Raw genomic sequence first — 18551 nt, 5'->3', positions numbered from 1 at the left:
GCCACAGCCACAGCCATAACCACGCGGGAACTGAGCCACATCTAGGACCCACAGCACATTTCACAGAAACGCCAGATCCTTAACTCACTGAGCGAGGCCAGGGATCAAACCTGAGTCCTCATGGATACTAACAGCATTCATTAACCACTGAGCCACGATGGGAACTCCATTTTTTTTTCTTTTTAGGGCCACACCTGCAGCATATGGAAGTTCCCAGGATAGGAGTGGAATTGGAGCAGCAGCTGCTGGCTTATGCCATAGCCACAGCGACTTGGGATCCAAGCCCCATCTGTGACCTACATCTCAGCTTGTGGCACGCCGGATCCGGATCCTTAACCCACTGAGGCTAGGGATTGAACTTGCATCCTCATGGATACTATAGTTGGGTTCTTAGCCCTCTGAACCACAAGAGGAACTCCCAAGTCTTCTTTTCTTGAGGCCACTTCTTGCTTCCTGTTGGGACAATGCTCACACAAAGGATCCAGGACTTGGGCACCTGGGTCCCCATCTGCCTGCCAGCCTGTTCATCTTCTCTGTGTTTTCCCTGAGCTCCAGTCCCCAGCCATGTGGCTAATGAGAGGCCTATTCAGACCTCATTAGGAGATCAACTTGGTTTCTTCCGCTCTCCGAAGCTAATTATGTCTCTTTCATTAGTTCAATTTCGCCAATTAATGTATCTCCGTATACATAAATGGGTGTTTGTTTTTCATCTAAGTGACATGTGTGCGGCTGTCCTTTCCTGGCACACATTCCCCTCTTTGTCTTGTCTCCTTATAAACAGAACGTCGTGCTCAGGGTGCCTGTTTTAAGTGACAGCAATCCATTTGGCAAACTCCAAAGCCCAAAGGGATTTACAGTGGGGAAACCAGGCAGCTCATGGAATAAAAGAAAGTATTAAATAATTGACACTCAGAAACAAAAGGAACCATGGAAATCCTGGGGGCCTGAAGTCCTCTTAAACAATGAGGGCATTTTAATCTCACATTCAAAAACCAGGCAGAGTGGCTCCAGAATTGCTTAATTCGGTGACTCAGTGATGTCATCAGAGAATTTACCTTTTACCTGCTCTCCCCCTCCTCCTGCTCAGGTCTAAGATGGCTAAGGCAGGCCCCCAGGTGATGGGCAGACAACCACCCCCTGAATCTGCAAAGGAAGTACCTCTCTCTTGCATATCTTTCTCCTCCTCCTCCTCCTTCTTCTCCTACTCCTCCTTCTTTTTCTCCTTGTCCTTCTTCTTCTTCCTCTTCCTCTTCTTCTTCTGCTTCCTCTTCTCTTCCTCCTTCCTCATCTTACTCTTCTTCCCCTTCTTCTTCTTCTTTTAAATGACCTGGCAGAACTCTTCCCAGGAGTCACTGAGCAGGCATCTTCTTGTGTTTCATTCACCAGGATTGCACCAGGGCCCATTGCTGAACAACTGTAGGCTGGGAGGGCTGGCTGGGCCCAGGGCCCACTCCTGTACGTCAGTGTGAAATGGGTCTCTTGGATGAATGTTATTCTGCATGGGACCCTATGCCCTGTGGGTCGGATAGGGTGGTGAGGCTGCTGCTCTGTGAGCAGCAAAGGCAAACCCATAGCTATAACAGGTGCTTATCTTTAGGAAGATGAGCAGATGGCCTTTCCAGGATGGATGGGGCCCAAAGTCATCAACTTGCCACCAAGTGGCCCATTGGTCTCCTTGAGCAGGACCTCATGCTGTAAAAGAGGTTCCCTATCCTCACCGATACGTGTCTTTTTAAAAAATTGTTTTAATAATAGTCATCCTAATAAGTGTAAGGTGATAATACCATTGTGGTTTTGGTTTGCATTCCCCTTGATGAATGAAATTGAGTGCCTTCTCATACTCTTTTCCCTGATTTCCATCTCTTCTTTTGAAAAAAATGTATATTTAGGTCCTTTGCCCATTTTTTCCTTGGCTTTTTTTAAACTCTGTTATTGAGTTATAAGACTTCTTTATACATTTTGGAAACTAAGCCCTTATAAAATATATGATTTGCAAATACTTTCTCCCATGCTGCAGGCTGCTTTTTCACTTCATTGATTATTTCCTTTGCTGTGTAGAATCTTTCTAGTTTGATGTAGTCCCACTTGTCTAATTTTGCTTTTGTTGCCTGTGCTTTTGTTGTCACATCTACTAAATCATTGCAAAGACTAAGTCATGAAGGTTTTTTCCATTCCCTTCTAGGAGTTTAACAATTCACTTAAGTCTAAATTCCATGCCAGTTGCTTTTTGTGCATGGGGTAAGATAAGGATCCAAGTTCATTGTTTTGCATGTGGAGACCAGTTTTTCCAACACCATTTGTTGAAGAGGCTATCCGTTCCCTGTTTTTGGTGTTCTTGGCATCCTTATTGAAGATCAGGTCACCATACATGTGTGAGTTTATTTCTGGGCTCTCTATTCTAGGCCATCTTTCTTTACAACACCACCATACTGTTTTAATTACTATCACTTTGTAATATATTTTCAAATCAGGATGTGAAACCTCCCACTTTGTTCTTATTTTTCATGCAGTATTGTCTTTTAAATTTACTATTATGCCCAATGGTGGGACATTTTCTGAAGTTTCCACCTAGCTTTCCCCACTGTGATAATGACTCAGTATGCAGGTTGGTTCAAGTGCTAAGTATATCAATTATACTTACACACTCATGGTCAGTAGATGACTAGTGAGTAAGTCCATGTTTTCAGGGGATCCTCCTCTAGTCAGAGGTCAACTAGGGCTTTATTACTGGCCCTTCCAAGCTCTCACTCTAACAAAAGAAATGGGTTAGTAACTTGAGTCTTTGAATATCAATGTTATCTCAGACCTGTGACTGATAATTCTCAAAATATCTTGGTTTTCCCCTTCCCCCAGTATAAAGTCACCCAGATAAAAGGCTATAGGTCCCTTTGGGAAGGGACCCAGGAATTGTAAGCATACTCCTGGGTGTTTCCTCCTCAGTCAATGGGTTTTGGATTTGAATATTGGCTCAGGCTTGGAAAGAGGTTGTGACTTCTTCTTAAGAGGACCACCTTCAGTTTCTCTTCCTCCATTCTTGCCATTTTTTTGTGGTTATTAAATGCTAAACAGTGTCCTTGTTGGCTGCCTGTCTCTTTTGCTCTTAGGGTCACAGTGCTCCATTGACCACCCCCGTTGGTCCCTTTGGGCAACTTCCTTGGGTGCCCTTTAGGCCCTTCCATGGACCACAGTTCTCTGGTGGGTCTTCTGGCCTTACGACATATCCATTTCCGCCAGTGCACTTACTCCAGCCTTTTCATTTCTTCCTCTGTCTTCTGCTAGGGTAACTCAGGCATTTCTACTTTACCGGTGTTGAGTCTCCTCTTCCAAGATTCTGAGAGCTTGTCTCTACACAGCAGGAAGTTTGCCCCATCCTACGGTGGCCTTTCTAAGGTGTTAAATCCCGTCTCTCAAGGAAACACCCCAAGTCAATTATTTCTTCCCCATGTAATTTTACAGCCTGGTCCCGTGGATAAAGCACCCTCAAAACCCAATCCTTATTGCATTCCCCTGGTTCCTTCTGGTACCTGCCAGCTAACTCATAAAACATCTTTGGTATATACTTTTCCCTCCGTTATTAGGATCAGCATGCCTGCCGCCAGATTATTATGCTGAGATTAATCTTACTTATCAATTTAGAAGCTGGAAGAGGATGTGAGGGTACTTCCTGAAGGAGGCATCACAAGCTATCTTGTGGAAGGGAGGCTGCTACAGCATCTTCCATCTAGCTAGTGATAGTGCTAGCTTTTGCTGGGTAAGAGTGGGTCCCGTTGCCATCTCTGAAGGTTTGAGAGAACCCAGGGAGCTAATGACCTTAGGAATATCAATCTAGATGTTTTAAGGTCCCAGGTTTTCTTCACCAATATCCTGATCTCAATGTAACAGACCTGCCTTGTCTGAAATTCCAATGTTCCTGGAGCCTGATGCTCAGCAATATCTGCTCTTCCACTACAGAAGGGTGTTTTGGTAAACTTGCACACATAGCCACTGACTGCTTGTTTCTCATTATTCCCTTGCAGGGCATCAACACAACTCATCAGTAACCAGCCAACTCCACTTTCTTGTAGGTACAGTTTCCTTGTATTTTCAAATGCCGGAGTCATTATGCAATGTGGCTCCCTTCTACCACCTGCAGGATTAGTCCCCTGTGTTCAGATGTTTTCCTAGCTCAGACCAGGAGAATCTTTAGCAGTTGGGCCCCCCTTTTACAACAGCTTGTCTTTGCACCACTTACTACTTATGATGAAGGAATGAGCAGGTCCCAAATCCCCTCTTACTGCCTGTTCTCAAGCCCCACTCTCAGTACCACTTGTGTTCTTTTGGATGCTCCTAAAAGCAGATGCCAAGACAAGATTAGATGTGCAAAAGATTTACTTAGGGGATACATCTGTAGAAAGAAAGAAAATAGAGGACGTTGGAAGAGACCGGAAGTGTCCTCAGACTATAACAGAGTTCTATGTCAGCTCCTATTGCTTCTGTAACAAATTACTACAAACTTAGTAGCTAGAAACAACACAAGGTGATTACATTACAGTTCTGGAGGTCAGAAGTCTCTGACTAAAATCAAAATGTTGATGGTTCCTTCTTGAGACCTCAGGGGAGAATCTGTCTCTTGCCTTCCCTAGCTTCTAGTGTAGCCTGCATTCCTTAGTTCATGATCCTCTTCCATCTTCAAAGTCACAGTTGCATCACTCTGGCTTCTGCTTACATCATAACATTACTTCCTCTGATCCTTCTGCCTCTCTTTTCTATGGGTGCTGACCTGGGACCACTGAGATAATCTAGGATAATCTCTCATCTCAAAATCCCTAACTTTGGAGTTCCTGTTGTGACTCATTGGGTTATAAACCTAACTAGTATCCATGAGGATGAGGGTTCGATCCCTGGCCTCGCTCAGTGGATGAAGGATCCAGTGTTGCAGTGAGCTGTGGGGTAGGTCACAGTTTGGATCCCTCCTTGCTGTGGCTGTGGGGTAGGCTGGCAGCCGCTGCTCTGATTCAAACCCTAGCCTGGGAACTTCCATATGCCGAAAGCAGGCCCTCCGCTCAAAAAAATCCTAAACTTCATCACACAGGCCAAGTTCCTTTTACCACATGAGATAACATACTCACAGGGTCTGGAATTAGGAAGTGGGCATTCTCAGGGGGTATTATTCAGCTTACAACAAGATCTTTCCCCTGTAAAGGAGAGAGAGAAGGAGACCTGTATAGTAAGAGGCTCACTTTTCTATGAAAGTTCTGGCTGGACAAAGCAGATGTCTTTCAGCTAAAGTTGCCTATGAGAAGAGTCTTTATCTCCCAAGAATGGACCTAGTTTAGTGTCTCTGTCTCTGTCAGTCACTGTCTGGGGAGTGGGCACTGGGGTCCTCTGTCTGTTAGGCACTGCCCTGCAGGAGACCTGAGAGCATGTGTTCATGGCTTCCATGACCTTAGCCTCCTAAATGCAACGGCCTGGGTTTGCATTCTAGCTCCACAACCTAGTTAACTCCAAGAACTCGGGCAAATCACTTTCCTTTTTTTGTGCCTCACTTTCCTCATCTGCAAAATGGGGATGGATTATAATGAATTAACCAACTGATAGCAATAAGGTTGCTGTGAGGAAGAAATGAGAATCGCAGCTTAATGACATCAGCTCTACTCATCCTCTGCTAAGAAGTGTGACTTTGACTCTGTACCTGTGGTTCCATGTGGGTACCTTTTTTGCTCCATCACATTCTTCTGCAGAGAAGACTTCCTGGTAGGGGGATTAGGTCCCTGTCTCTGTTGTGGACCACCTGGCGGATGTATTGAAGGGGAGGGATATTCCTACATCAGGTGGAGGCAAGACAAAGTGACTCTCCAGTTTTTCTCATGCTCAGATTCTGTAAATGCATGATCTTTGCCAAGAGAGAAGCCTGCGTGTTACAGGTGGGAGGGGTGGAGCAGGAATACAGTCTCTAATGAATAATCCTGCTTTTGTCATGCCATTTAGGAGCTGTCATTTGACTTCTCTAAACATCAGTTTCAGGCAAGTGAGATAATATCTTACCTGTTTGCTTCCCTTATTGCGCTGTGTTGCCAAGCAAGGGAGTGATACATGACCCATTTCCCAAATTTTAGCAATAAATATAAGCCTTTTAAAAGAAAAAAACCCATTTATACTCCATCCCCTCTATGTTGTTGACCTAGAGGTTTTTTTATGTTTTTTTTTCATTTATTTATATATATATATTTTTTTTTTCTACTGTACAGCATGGTGACCCAGTTACATATACATGTATAAATTCTTTTTTCCTCACATTACGTGTTCCATCGTAAGTGACTAGACAGAGTTCCCAGTGCTACACAGCAGGATCCCATTACTAATCCATCCCGAATGCAACATTCTATATCTATTTACCCCAAGCTCCCAGTTCCCCCACTCCCTCCCCTTCCCCCTTGGTTTTTTAAATTATAGTGTATTAATACTTAAATATTTACAAACATGAAGTTAGACATAAACTCCTTAGGCTTATACTTTTCACATCACTATAATGGCAAAAGAAATGAATTAAATACAAACAAACCCATAAAACTAATAAAGCCCAAATAAACAAAATCAACTAAATAGAAGAGGTTGTGTGTGTGTGTTTGCCATTTCTGGGACCGCTCCCTCGGCATATGGAGGTTCCCAGGCTAGGGGTCGAATCAGATCCATAGCCACCAGCCTACGCCAGGGCCACAGCAACATGGGATCCGAGCCTCGTCTGCAACCTACACCACAGCTCATGGCAGTGCTGGATCCTTAACCCACTGAGCGAGGCCAGGGATCGAACCTGCAACCTCATGGTTCCTAGTCGGATTTGTTAACCACTGAGCCACGACGGGAACATTTTTTTTTTTTGATGAAAATTAATCATTGCTTACCATGGAACTGGCTGCCTTAATGTTAGTTCTTTTGAGTGGCAGGGTTTGGCCTCTATTTGGCAATTAAGCATTCTTTTCTGCAACCTCATGGTTCCTAGTTGGATTCGTTAAACACTGCGCCATGACGAGAACTCTGCACATTATTTCTTATTTGTGATTATTGACACAAATTTTGGCTTGGGCATCACAACAGCGTGCCAGGCTTGTTTATAAGTGGTTATCCAGCTATATGAATTATATTTTTTCATATAATTTATTTTAGTGTATAAAGACAAACACAAATATTCAAAATGAAATTATTGGAGAAAACCTGGGGATCTTTGGGAATGCTCTCCATGGTCAGACGCTGAGATAACAGATGTCAGTGTGCTCTCCAAAATTGAAAAAGAGCTAATAATTGCAAGAAGCCATTACTGAGATAAGATTGCAAGTAAGGAGTTTCCCTTGTGGCTCAGTGGTTTAAGAACCTGACTAGTATCCATGAGGATGAGGGTTCGATTCAGTAGGTCAAGGGTGCAGCTAGGATCTGGTGTTGCTGTGGCTGTGGTGTGGTGTAGGCTGGCGGCTGCAGCTCCAATTTGACCCCTGGCATGGGAACTTCTATGTGTCTCAGGTTTGGCAGTTAAAAAAAAAAAGATTGCAAGTAAAATCCCAAATCAGGTAGAGTACCCATTTCTTGTCCTGCCTCCATCTCCTGACAGTGACCCCATCGTGCAGCATCTTAATTGGTTGGGAGGCTGCTACTTCTCTTTCATCTTGGATCTCCTTTGATCCCTGGTCAGACTACTGCTACCCGTAGCCCCCTACAAGGATGCCAGCGCCTGGCAAGGATGAGGCAAAGCAAAGCAGTGAGGTAGCATCTCTGTAAGGGAGGAAGAGCAGAGTGGGAAAAGGAATGACATGTACCAAATAAACCAATTTTCTGGACATGACTCCACCTTTCCTGTTACTCAGTAGGGAGGACAACAGGCCTCTTGGGGATGTCTAATTTATAGAGCTAGAATAAATAAATTACAGGGCTCTGCAGGATCTTTAAAACTTTTACTACAAGATTAACAACATTAATAATTACTTTGGGGCTATGTTTCTGGAGAGATGAAGAGAAGAAGCATGAAGGGTGTTTTTTTTTTCTTTTTTCTCTCTTTCCTTTTAGTTTCCTTTGGTCCCTTGGTTTTTTGGGGGTTTGTTTGTTTGTTTTTTGTTTTTGTCTTTTTGCCATTTCTTGAGCCGCTCCCACGGCATATGGAGGTTCCCAGGCTAGGGGTCTAATCAGAGCTGTAGCCGCTGGCCTACGCCACAGCCACAGCAACGCGGGATCCGAGCCTTGTCCTTGACCCGTGCCACAGCTCATGGCAATGCCGGATCCCCAATCCACTGATCAAGGCCAGGGATCAAACCCACAACCTCATGGTTCCTAGTCGGATTTGCTAACCACTGAGCCACAATGGGAACTCCTGGTCCCTCTGTTTTTCAAATTTTCTTTTTATCTCTTCCTGTGATTTTTCTCTTTGTCAAATACCTGGTCCTTGTAGGTGTTTGCTCCTGATTATTTTTCTCATCCCTCATTTTTTTTCCATACGTCACACTGGAGGTTAATTATCCGACTACAGAAGAAAGAAAATAATGATAAGACAATAGTAACACCAATATTATTCTCTCATGTTGGTATAATGTTTTTATGTTTTTATTATTATGTTTTCTTTTTACAGCTGCACCTGTGGCATATGGAAGTTTCCCAGCCAGGGGTCGAATCAGAGCTGCAGGCCTACACCACGGCCGTGGTAACACTGGATCTAAGCTGTATCTGCAAACTGTACCACAGCTTGTGGTAACACCAGATCCTTAACCCACTGAGCAAGGCTAGGGATCAAACCAGCACCCTCACAGGGACAACATTGGGTCCTTAACCTACTATGCCACAATGGGAACTCCTCATTTTTAAAAAATTCATTAAATATCATCATTTATAGTATCTCGTTCAATCCACAAAACAACCTAACAGAGTTATTATTTTTCTTTTTTACAAATAGGACACTGAAGCTCAAAGAAATAAAAGGTTTTTTCTCCTTCCTCTTCTCCTTTCCTGTTTCTTCTCACTTCATCCCTTCTTGAAAAACTCAGTCTTAAATCTATAGGCAGAGCTGAGTCAGATAAGGGTCTGGGCCGGGCTTGTGGGGGAGCTACAGTACCCCAGTGGGAGGGGGTGTTTGTGTCTCAAAACCTGACCAGAGTTGCTACAATATATTCACTAAATAGAATCAGTATTTGACAGACAGTGCTACCCACACTAAGGAAAACAGAACAAAACAAAACACAGGAGAAACGAACTCTAAGTAGATAAGACATTTAACAGAGATTTCAAAGCACCTTTTATAAATGTTTTAAAAATTCAAGAAAAAAATAACGACTCAACAAAGGATCTCAGAAAAGAAAAAAATTTTAAAAGAACTAATGGAAGTTCTGGTGTTGATGAGCATAATAACTGATATGAAAAATGTGCTCCATGGACTCCACAGTAGATTTGAAAGATCAGAAGAAGGAATCAGTGGGCATAATCTTTACCCAATCTAAAGATTAAAGATAAAAAAAGAGAAAAAAATGAGCACAGCCTTAGACACCTGTGAGATAGCATCAAACATAGCAAGATATATGTAATGGAGTCCCAGAAGGAGAGAAGAGGGAGATAAAAGGACAGAAAAATATTTGAAGAAATAATGGAAAAAAACTCCCCAAATTTGGGGAAAGGCATTTAACATAATGATCAAGGAAAGTCAATGAACTCCATGTAGGGTAAGCCCTAAGGGATAAACATTTAAACATACAGTCAAACTGTTGAAAGCCAAAGCCAAAAAGAAAAATCTTGAAAGCGACAGGGGAAAAATGTCGTCACATGCAGAGTACAGAAAAATAACTAGCTTCTAACTTCTCAATAGAAACAAGAAAGCAGTGGAACGGAATTTTCTAAGTGTTGGAGAAAACCTATTAATATTCTTCTTCTTCTTCTTCTTTTTTTTTTTTTTTTTTTTTGCTTTTTGGGGTGCCGTACCCATGGCATATGCAAGTTCCCAGGCCAGGGGTCAAACTGGAGCTAAAGCTGCCGGCCTACACCACAACCACAGCAACACTGGATCCAATCCGCTTCTGCAACCTACACCACAGATCACGGCAATGCCGGATCCTTAACTCACTGAGCAAGGCCAGGGATCGAACCAGCAACCTCATGGTTCCTAGTAGGGTTCAGTAACCACCAAGCCATGAAGGGAACTCCGGGAAACCTATTTTAGATCAAGAGTTCTATGCCCAGCAAAAGTATACTTTACAAGTGAATGTAAACTAAAAACATTGCCAGAAAGCAAAGACTGAGTAGAAGAGCTACTTCATAAGAAATATTTTTAAAAGTCCTTCAGTCAGTAAGAAAATGATACTGATGGTAACTAAAATCCCCAGGAAGAAATGAAGAGCATCAGAAATGACAAATATGTGGATAAATATAAAAGAAAATACAAATATATTTCCTTTACTTTTCTTCTGTCAATTTCCTTAAAAGACAGGGGGTTTTCTAAAGCAATACTTTGTTTTATTTTGTTTTGGCTGTGCCCGCAGCATGTGGAAATTCCAGGCCAGGGATGGAACCTATGCCATAGCAGTGACCCAAAGGCCGCTGCAGGGACAAAGCCGGATCCTTAACCTGCTGCACCACAAGACAACTCCTATAAAGCAATACTTATAACTATATTTTGGGTTTTATAATATGTAGATATAATGTACATGAAAATAATAACACAGAAGGGGAGGAGGAAATGGCACTATACTAGAGCAAGGGTATTATATTTCATGAGAATTAAGTCAACAGTAACCTGAGGTATGTTGTGAAAAGATGCATGTTATAATTCATAGAACAACCACTGAGAAAATAACTGAAAAATACATCACTAAAAAGCTCAACATAGGAATTAAAGCAAATGCATTAAAAGCAAAAGCATAATTAGGCAGAAACAATGGCTTACAACAAAAGAAGGATATAAAGGGGAAATAGAAGAAAAATATGAGATATATAGAAAACAAAAAGGAAGATGATAAATGTAAATCTAAATGTAATAATTATATTAGATTTCAATGGAGTGTACAGGCTGCTGAAAAGGCAAAAATTGTGAGATTGGACTTAAAAAAACAAGATTCAACTATATGCTATTCATAAGGGATACACTATAGATAAACAAATACAATTAGTGGAGTTCCCTGATGGCTCAGTGGGTTAAGGATTTGGCACTGTCACAAGATAGAGCATGCAAATAATAACCACATGAGAGCTAGAGTTGCTGTATTATTATTGGACAAAATGTATTTTAAATATTATTAGAGAACAAAATAGACATTTCACAATAATAAAAGGGCGTAAGTATCAGGAAGCTGTAATAGTTAAAATGTATATATCTCTAACGTAAATGCTTGAAATATATTAATATGTAACTGAAAAAATTGATAGAAGTAGACAATTTAAAAATTATAGTTAAAAAAATTATAATTGAAGATTTCAATACCACACTTGTAGGCTGGCAGCTGCAGGTCCAATTCAGCCCCTAGCCTGGGAACTTCCATATGCCTCAGGTGCAGCCCTGAAAACCAAAGGAAAAAAAAAAAAAAAAGCAGTTGTACAGCTGAAACTAACACAACAATTGTCAATCAACTACACTTCAATAAAAACAAATTAAAAATTTTTTTAAAAATGATACTACAACCTTGTTTATTTGTTTTTAACCTATAAAATGTTATATTTTTACATATGGATTTATGATGGATTGCTAGGTTTCATCTGTATAAGAAATAAATACAAGTGAGTCATGATGAGTATAATTTTGAAATACAAGAAATACTTAAAAAAAAAATATCTCCATGTACTACTGCTTGTTGATCGTTTCCCCTAAATGAATCTCTGAAGTTTTCTGAGAACTAATGTTTCACTAGGATGTTATGAGGAACAAGCCATGGCAGGAGCGGAGGGTCAGGTTTGGCCATCTGGCTGGATGAGAGAGTGGCTGATGGTTGCATAAATCAGAAAGGCCAGTAGGGAGTTCCATTGTGGCGCAGTGGAGATGAATCCTACTAGTATCCATGAGGACGCAGGTTCGGTCCCTGGCCTCACTCAGTGAGTTGGGGATCTGGTGTTGCTGTGAGCTGTGTTGTAGGTCATAGACCGGCTCCGATCCCTAGTTGCTGTGGCTATGGCATAGGCTGGCAGCTATAGCTCTGATTAGACCCCTAGAAAAAAAAGAAAAAAAGACAGGGGAGGGGGGTAGTAGCCAAATCCAGAAATCCAGAAAAGAGTGTAAGAAAAGGAGGGAAGTAACTGGCCCCCACCAGCCTCCCAGCAAATGAGGGCTAAGTATCCTAGAAAGAGGTTTTGAGACATGAAAGATTCCCTAGTATGTTTGGGGAATTTAGAGTCATTCAGCAAATTATGGGGCCAGAGCAAAGGACAGGGCGAGGGGTGGGAAGGGAGGGGGAGTTCATCCAGATTAGGAAAAAGTGTGATATGCCAGGGCAGGGCACTTGCGTTTATCTTACAGGAAGCAAAGTCAATGAAGGACTTTCGGCACGGAAAAAGATATGATGGAATATACAGATCAACGCTTTGGCGCTGGCGAGGCAGATGGATTGGAGGTGTCGAGAGACAGAAAGGCCAGTTAGGAGACTATTGACACATCCAGGTGAGAGATTTGCTTGAACTAAGGTGGTGACAGTGGGTATGGATTGGGGAGAGTATTGATGAATGAAATATTTTGAAAGCAAAACCGGCAGGGCTTGGAGATGGTGGGGGATAAGGTGGCTGGAGGGGTCGTGAGTGATGCACGATTCTCAGGCTTGGGGATGATGTAGATGCTGGAGACAATCCATCAAATTCCGGGAACGAAGGGGGAAGAGGAAGCTGAGGGTAAAGCTGGGGAAGATAATATGAGATGGTTTCCTGGAATCGATTGAATTTGAGAGAAATCTATAGGAAATTCATAGAAAGACATGGAGCATGAGGTTTATAACTTATTTTTATCCTTTGCAGTTTTATATCTATGAGAAAAGTCTTGGACGGCACTAAAGATTTGGAAACCATACATAGCTGGGTGTTAATTAAAACCATGGGAGTGGATATTATATTGTTAGAAAAGAACAAATGAAGACTGTAGAACAAAAGAAGGTGGATGATGGACAGTAAGAGACACTGAGATGCGGGTGCAGGGGAGGGTCCTGCAATCACAGAGGAGCAGAGAAAGAGTTCCTGCTACAGCTCAGCAGGCTAAGAACCCAACTAGTATCCATGAGGATGCAGGTTCGATCCCTGGCCTCGCTCAGTGGCTCAAGGATCCGGCATTGCCATGAGCTGTGGTGTAGGTCGCAGATGTGGTTCAGATCCCGAGATGCTGTGGCTGTGGTGTAGGCCAGCTGCTACAGCTCTGATTGGACCCCTAGCCTGGGAACCTCCATATGCCGCAGGTGTGGCCCTAAAAGGAAAAAATAAAACAAAACAAAGGAGCAGAGAAGTGGAAGAGCCAGGAAGGACTTGCACCACACAAAGCCAAAAAGGTAAGTTGTAAAAATGGTGGGAGTGGCCGACATATGAACTCCAGCTGAGTGTCAAGATAGGCAATGGAGAAGGCTCCTTGGGGTGGGCCGTAGGAATGTTGGGGATGGATGTGGTTAGAGTGGTTTCCATGGAAGGCAGGTGACTGAAGCCTGAGCGATGGTTCTGTTAGTGATGGGGAAGTGAGAAATGGAGACAGCCAGTGCCAATTATTTTTCAAGATGCTCGCCTGCCAGGGGGAGGAGAGAGATCCGGCAGAAGCCAGGGGTTGAGAGGCAAAACCAAGGAATGTTTCTCATGTTTCTCTCTTTATCTGTTTCTGGATAACACAGACTTGAACATGCCGAAAAGCTGAAGGGAAGGAGCCAGCGAGAGCGTCTGGTACTATAGAAGTGAGAAAATGAAATGAATAGCGAAAAGGTCCAAATTGGTTTGGGACCATATGGGCCCCTGGGTGGAGCTCAGGAGAGGCAGAGTTTGGGAATGTGGCTTCTTTTCTAGGACTTTTTGGGAGGGCAGGTCAGGAGCAGGGTGGAGGTTGAGTCCATGTCTGGGTAACGTGGCAGTGCGTGGACTGCCAAGGGGATGTCTGTGTCCCGGATCCAGGGGTTCTCCTGGGAGGACATACAAATTATTATTATTATTATTATTTTGTCTTTATGCCTTTTCTAGGGACGCTCCCACAGCACATGGAGCTTCCCCGGTTAGGGATAGAATCGCAGCTGTAGCCACCGGCCTACACCACAGCCACAGCAGTGCAGGATCCGAGCCGTGTCTGCGACCTACACCACAGCTCATGGCAACGCCGGATCCTTAACCCACTGAGCAAGGCCAGGGACCGAACCCGCAACCTCAAGGCTCCTTGTGGGATTCGTTAACCACTGCGCCACGACGGGAACTCCCCGACATACAAATTATTGATGTACAATCTCTGCCTGCCCTGGCTTAGTCCCCTGAATGTACCTAACTTGTGTACTCTTCTCCTTTTTAACCGTAGATTTTTTTTTTTCTTAAGTTAGACAATTGGGGCCCTTAGAAACGATCTGATACGTTCGTTTTCAGATGAGGAAGTTCTGATCTAAGCAGCACTTAGCTCAAAGCCGTGCAGCCAGAAGAGGAGGGTTGGGATTGAAGCCAGGCTTCCAGCTCCCTGTCCTCTGTTCCTCCAGTTTTACAGTTTGGCCTTACACTGCTTGCTGGTCACTGGCCTAGGATATGCGATAACTGTTTCCCTGATTATTATTATTCTTTTTGTCATTGAATGTCATTCGTGTGCTAAGGCGGACATAAGCTATTTCTGCTCTGCCCTTCCCTCTTTTGTCACAAGACACTTGGTCTCAGGCAGCTGGTTGGGCAAAGAGCTTAGCAAGGAGTTTCCACAGAATTTCTCTTTGTTTCCGTGCTGCCACCATCATTCCTGTACACATAGAGGTGAAATCTGCCAGTGATAATAAAAACAATTTTTTGAGCTCCTGCTGTGGTGCAACAGGACCAGCAGAGTCTCTGGAGCCCTGGCCCAGGGCAGAGTGGGTTAAAGGAAGCTGGCTGTGCTGCAGCTGCAGCTAAGGTCACAACTATGGCTCGGATCTATCCGATCCCTAGCCACGGAACTCCATATGCCGTGGGATGGCCAAAAAATAAAAATAAAAACAAAAACAAAATATAAAAATGATTTCTTTAGCCCTTACCAGGTGCCAGGCACTGAGCTATAAAGCGCTTTACTTAATTCCGTGAGTAGGAATGAGTGGACTGAGGTACAGAGACAGACCTCACACACCTTGACCAAGGTCACCTAACAAAGGGGAGGGGCCTGGATATGAACAAGGCCAAGGCCGTCTGGCTGACAGACTACACACGCATCTCTGAGACGACAGTGCGGAGGTAGAGGGCTCAGGCCTGGCAAGAAGGAGGTTACCTTCTCCTCAGTGTCCCCGGGGCCCATGTGGCTTCCTCAGCTCTGCCCCTGCCCGCTGCCAGTGCCCTGTCCCCTGGGAACCCATCGTCACCGCGTCCTCCTCCTCTACTTCCTGCTCTCCCTGAACCCTCCTCCAGAGGAAAAACCATTCTGGCAAATCAAGCCTGACTCTAGTGAATTATGTTTCTCCAAATTGCTACATTAATAAGGGCCGTGTGTTCCTAGAGGATCATTAATTACAGACACATTTTTATTTCCCACTGAAATATGGCCTGTGTTTCTGCTCCATGCAGCTCAGGCGCGATCTTGCCAATGAGCCCGTGTGTTGCTTTTGACATCTGTCTCTGACTGTCCCAGCAAACAACCCTTGCAGTTCCCTGCTCTCCACATCTTTCTTCCTCCTGCTATGCATGGCTTTCCCAAGTGCCCCCTGTGCCAGCCTGGAAGGATGGGAAGTCACCCTTTTTTACTCGTTGAAACTGGTTGTCATTGCTGCTGGGGACAGTGCGGGACAGCAGGGGTGAGGGGGTCGGTCAGATGATGCCCTGAGGATGTCCCCTCCCTATCTATCCAGAGACCTCCCGGGGAATAGTTTCATCAGGTTTGAGGTGATTCCAGCAATTGGGACATTCTGAGCCAGGTAGGAGGCGCTGAGTCCCTGCCACCACCCACACAGCTTCTTTGAACTGGCTCTATGGATGGATCCCACTTTCAGGCCCAGCCCCGGAGCATGCAGGACCGAGGAGGGAAACTGGCAGGAGCACTCTGCTTCCCCCCTCTGCTGGACTTGGAGCGAGTCATTCCCATCTCGAGGTCACTCTCCTTTGCTCCAGGGCTGAGACAAAGGACCTCCTATGTGTATAACCCAGAAACTGAAGCAGTTCCTACTCCCCCTGCCTTGTTCCTATCCATAGAAACCCCCTGAATGTCCACTCCCTAATCTCCCTGGACACCTGCTTAGAACCTCAGTCTCCCTCTGCATCAGTGATGTGCAACCACAGCTGCCTGTCAGGTTGCAGAGGGGAGAAAGGTTGTAAAAAGCTCCATGCCTCGGCCACCCCCCAACCCCAGACCCATTCAGCATCTCAGAGAGTGAGACCCAGGCCCCAGGAGTTTATAAAGCTTCTCCAGGGATTGCAATATGCAGGGACTGGAAGAAATGGTTCCAGTCTTTGCTCCTCGAAGTGGAATCCATCAACCACACCATGAACATGGCCTGAGAGCTTATTAGAAATGCAGACTCTCAGGCCCCACCCTAGACAGACGGCATCAGATTCGTCTACATTTTAATAAGCTCTCCAGGCAATTTGTAGGCCCTTTAGAGTTGGAAAAGTACTCCAGCTCAAAATGTTTTTCAAACTTGAGTGTGCGAAAGAATTACCCAGAGAGCTTGTTAAAAATAAAAATCCAGTTCAGTCAGTCTGGGGTGGGGCTGGGGGTCTGCTTTTTTAACAAGACCCCCAGTTAGTTCAGCCGCAGAGGGTCCTGGGATCACACCTGGGGATGTGCAGCATCTAGAGTGTGGGCCTGGTAACCCTGACCAGGCTCTCCATCCCGGAGGGGCCTTGCTTGGAGAGGAGAGACCTCCTGGGTTGGAAGGTTGGAGCCCTTGTCCTTGCCTTCACTGGCTGAGCTCCTTGGGCCCCTCTGAGACAGGGCCTCTGCCCACAGTGCTCGGCCAACTCCTTTACCTTGCCAAGATCTGTTTTTTTTTTTTTTAAGAGCTCACTATTTTTTTAATTGAGGTATATTGTGCATAACATAAAATTCATCATTGCAAAGTATACAGTTCAGTGATTTTTCAGGACATTCACTCTGCTTGGCAACTATTACCACTATCTCATTGCAAAACATTTCCATCACTCCCCAAAGAAACCCTGTGCGCATTAGCCGTTAGTCCCCTTTTCCCCTCCTCCCCTGCCCTGGCACCCATCCATCTACTTTCTGTCTCTATGGATTTGCCTCTTCTGGGCATTTCATATCAATGGCATCTTACAGTGTGTGATCTTTTAGCTCTGCCTTCTTTTGCTCAGCATAAGGTTTCAGAGTTCATCCATGTTGTCACGTGTAGCCGGTCTGCATTTCTGGGTTCCCTGTCTACTGCCTGAGGGCATACTTGGCCTTGAGTTGTCCTTAGAAGAGCTGACATGTCTTTCTATGGCCTTTATTTCCTCGCCCCTTAGCTGCCTCCCAACAAGCCTCCAAAGACCGTAGCCCTGGCTTCAGGCTGGTTACCACCAGAGGTCATTGGAACAAGAAGATTGCTTCTGGGTCATGTGGTCCAACTTTCTCATTTCCCTGACGAGGAAACTGGAACCCAGGGAGGCTTTCCTGCACCTGATCTCCAGGACACTCCAGGGCTCCCAGGGTGGAGAGAAGCAGAGGCTGTGGGAATGGGGAGGACAGAGTCAGGGAGGAAGGATGAGACCCTGGGAACAGAGAGGGACCCCAGGAGGCATCGTGCCCAAGTCTGGTACACATCCTCCTGAGTAGAGAAACATGAAGCCTAACACTGAGATTTATATCTGGGATTTTCAAGTTTTCAGAAGATAGTGCTGAAGAGACACATTTATTGAGAGATGATAAATTCCCTCTTTGCAGATTTATTAGAACTGGTATAGAGCTGGATCATAGATTTTTTTGGCAAAAGCCCTTAAACTTTTATGTCCCATCATAATGGTAAATGAAGTCCAGCAAACAGTTTAAATAATTCTTGATTACATGATCCTCCCCAGCTGCTCGTTCCAAGCCTCTTCCCCTCCACTTGGGCCAGGCCTGTGGGAGGAGGCATTTCCAGGCCCCCTTGGAGACTAAGCATAAGGGAATAAAGTCTTTAAAATGGTAAAGGGTTGCTTCAGGCCAGAATCCAGGAGCTAAGCTTACCAAGAATATAGTATGGGTGTTGTCTCATATGTAAATAGATTAAACTGATTTTTCAAATTGAATATCTACTATGTCAGAGGTCCTTGAAGATTTGATGTCTCATCGTAATGCTATGAAGGAGATTGTTTTATATGAATGTTCTTCATCTCCTCCTCCTCCTCCTGTTCCTCTTTTCTCTGTTTTGGCTTCACTGGGCTCCTTGGAACACCAAGCCAACAGCACACCAACTATGTGTGCTTCCTGCATCCTTGCTGGGAAGTCTCTTCTCCCAGATATACTTAACGACTTACTTCTCCAC

At 44.4% G+C, this 18551-nt stretch overlaps 1 long non-coding RNA gene across 1 annotated transcript in view; it reads left to right on the top strand.

Moving 5' to 3' along the window:
- The window catches only part of LOC102164739, a 173986-nt gene extending 161315 nt beyond the window's left edge, over positions 1 to 12671 (top strand). The window contains exon 3 of the long non-coding RNA XR_002338583.1: positions 12449 to 12671. This is a non-coding gene — a long non-coding RNA (uncharacterized LOC102164739). The remainder of the gene's footprint in view (positions 1 to 12448) is intronic.

Source organism: Sus scrofa, chromosome 14, assembly GCF_000003025.6.
Source record: "Sus scrofa isolate TJ Tabasco breed Duroc chromosome 14, Sscrofa11.1, whole genome shotgun sequence".
In the NCBI taxonomy this organism is placed as follows: Eukaryota; Metazoa; Chordata; class Mammalia; order Artiodactyla; family Suidae; genus Sus; species Sus scrofa.
The sequence above is the reverse complement of the archived record's forward strand: the minus strand, read 5'-3'. Positions and strand labels throughout refer to the sequence as shown.